General features: G+C 43.2%; 1 long non-coding RNA gene across 1 annotated transcript; it reads right to left on the minus strand.

The window, feature by feature from the left end:
• Positions 1 to 283: 283 nt before the first annotated feature.
• On the minus strand, positions 284 to 3049 carry LOC122423390. Its single transcript, XR_006264141.1, has 3 exons — positions 2925 to 3049; positions 1675 to 1823; positions 284 to 1022 (listed from the first exon to the last, which is right to left on the minus strand). It is a non-coding gene; the product is annotated as an uncharacterized LOC122423390 (long non-coding RNA).
• Between the last annotated feature and the right edge of the window lie 107 nt (positions 3050 to 3156).

Genomic DNA, 3156 nt, shown 5'->3' on the forward strand with positions numbered 1-3156 from the left:
ATGTATTCTCCTGGAAAATGACCTGGTACCTAAATACTACTAATGAGGAAGAACAGAATATTGGGGACAACCAGGGCTTCCCTGGTGGCAGTAAAGAATCTGCCTGCAATGCAGGAGATCTGGGTTTGATCCCTGGGTGGGAAGATCTCTTGGAGGAGGGCATGGCAACCCACTCCAGTATTCCTGCCTGGAGAATCCCCATGGACAGAGGAGCCTGGTGGGCTACAGTCTGTTTGGTCGCAAAGAGTCAGACACAACTCAGTGACTATGCACAAGAAAAGAAAATCAATGACCTCATTTATCTCTTAAATGAATAATAGGCATCTTTATTTTTTAGAAATTTCTTACTATAGACTTGCTAATGATGTCATGCACTTTTCCAAAACATGTTTTTTAAGTTAAGGCATTAACAAGCCTTGAGTCTAAGTATTATGCTCTTGAAAGACTGAGATAATATCTATAGCCAAAGTAATTTGACTCAAGAGACTTTCTTTCGACTATTGTAAAACACAGGGAGAGGATCTGTAATTTATGACAGGGGACACAGCATAGAACAATCTAATCTTTTGAGGGATCTTTCCCCAGCCTGACCAGTCAGATAACAAAGTTATTCATTTGGCATACTGAGTTATAAATGTCTTAAAGAGAAGGCAACTTATAGTCCTGATTAAACAACTTTCAGGTCCTGGAGATTGTGTCCTCCCCATGCAAGTCTTCTTGCTGGTGACCCTTTAGGGCTGCGGTATTGACAAACGTCAGTTGTACTTCTAGGAGTGGTGGAAAGACTACACTTTGGAAAATCAGACAGGCTTTCATTGTCTAAAGGAGACAGGAGAAAGTCAGCACAAACACAGGCAAGGATACACAGCACAGAGATCAGTAACTCCATCTCAAATAGAGTTGTAGCTTCTTGGGCATTACATCTTGCTGGACTAACATCTTCCTTAGGCTTCCTTCCTTAGGCTTCCTTCCTTAGGCACTATAGGGGGCTTCCCTTGTAGCTCAGTCAGTAGAGAATCTCCCTGCAATGCAGGAAACTTGGGTTCAATTCCTGGGTCAGGGAGATCCCCCGGAGAAGAAAATGGCAACCCACTCCAGTTTTCTTGCTTGGAGAATCCCAAGGACAGAGAAGGCTGGCAGGTTACAGTCTACGGGGTCGCAAGAGTTGGACACAACTCATCAGTAACAGAGAGATGGGCTCTATAGGAGTGGGATCTGTGTCAGACTTTCCTGAAACAAAACACCTTGTTTCTTGGGTTCATTTCTGTTTGCTGACTTGTGTGGCTTAGGTTCTAGAAAACCCCTTATGTGACCCAAGTATTCCACCCCATATTCCAGGAACTGCTTTTAGCCATATGTTAGTTGATGTAAGTATCCCAACAATCCTGAAGTAAATATTAATGTTATTCTCAATTACAGATGAGAAAACTGAGCAGAAACAGTTTAAGTAAGTTCCCCAAAGCTGTAGGTCTAGTGAGTGGTGGAGCCATGAGAGCAAAGGAATACCCTTTCTTATATATTGCAAAAACTAAGCACCTCTGCCCTTTCTCATTCTTATTCACTCAGGTTGGATTTCTTGTTTACCTCGTTGACTTTAAAAATGAAAGTTATTTTCCCAGCTAAAAATGGGTTTATTCTAGAATATCAGGAGACTTGTAACACAGAAGAACAAACCTGACTCCATACTGGATCTGTTCCTTTAGCTCTGACCTTTTGCTGGTGCTTAGTCATGCTGGTTCTGCAGCTTTGTCCAAAAGAATGTTGCCTGTAGCCTGAAATGTACATGATAGTCCATTCTCAAGGCTCTGCCTCCCAGGCTTGACCTTTAAATGTGTAACAGTTTTCATTTGTTGTTATTGTTGTTTGGTTACTAAGTGTTACCCTTTTATGACCCCATAGACTGTAGCCCACCAGGCTCTCTGTCCATGGGATTTCCCAGGCAAAAATACTGGAGTGGGTTACCATTTCCTTCTCCAGTGGATCTTCCTGACCCAGGGATCAAATCTGGTTTTCCTGCATTGGCTGGCAAGTCTTTACCACTAAGCCACCAGGGAAGCCCAGTTTTCTTTTATGCAGAGATAAAAAGTTGCATAACAGAGAATAACAATTGTCTTGTTTTATGTTTACAGGACCATCATAACCAGACCTATGTGGATAGCTACAGGAGCAGAGGGTTATCACATCACCTTGGGGGTATGACCTGCACCAAGAAGGTCACACCTTCATACCTGCAACAGCCAACCACATTCCCTCCCCCTTTAGTATAAAAGAAGCCTGAATTCTAATTCAGGTTTAAGATGTTTCTTTGGGACATTGGTCTGCCATCTTTTCTGTCTGCGGGCTTTCTGAATAAAGTCGCTATTCCTTGTTCCAACAACTGGCCCCTCGATTTATTGGCCAGTCATGCAGCAGGCAGTGTCAGTATGCATTTGGTAACTAAACTGCAATTTGGGTCAAGCAAACTATAGCAAAAGCCATAGTCCAACAAACAAAGCAAAGTTACTTTATGGAGAAAAAGGCGGAGTTTGGGAGCAGTTCTTTTGAAGGAAATTTCACTGGGGAAAAGTGAGGGTGACAGTTTCTCATTGGCTGAGTTGTGGGGTAGTCCATTTCTTTTACGAGCCGCAATGTATGGGTTGGTCAAAAAGTTTGTTGGACAGCTTACATCTTTTCCTGTTGGGCCCTGTAATTGACAATTCTTTCTGTAATTTACTGAGAGTGATACCGTGCTGCATGACAGCTCCCCCTTCTGGCCTCTCAACTCTATTTTGGTGAGGTTTCCCTTTACTGTATTAATTTTCACAACTTTGATCTATAGAAATCCTCAGGCAAAAAGAGTCTATTTCCTTTGAGAAAGTTTCTCTGTGTTAAAGGATGTTCCCCTTTGTTAGAAATATACATTTTCAGCCCGGAGTTAGACTTACTGAATGGGTAATTTTGTAGGCGGTGCTCTTCAGTCCCTTTTAAACAAATCCTTCAAAAGGTTCTGATGCAAGACAAAGAGCCACTGTTGGAGAAGTTTTCTTCAGATCCATGAGCTAGCTGTGCAAGCTTGGGAGATAACTGGAGGGGCGGGCTCCCCGGACTCTACCTCATCCGAGCGGCACTAGGACCCCGGTACCTGGTACCGGGTCTCGCTCCTTCCGTTGCGCCGGG

This window comes from Cervus canadensis, chromosome 21 (genome assembly GCF_019320065.1).
Source record: "Cervus canadensis isolate Bull #8, Minnesota chromosome 21, ASM1932006v1, whole genome shotgun sequence".
In the NCBI taxonomy this organism is placed as follows: Eukaryota; Metazoa; Chordata; class Mammalia; order Artiodactyla; family Cervidae; genus Cervus; species Cervus canadensis.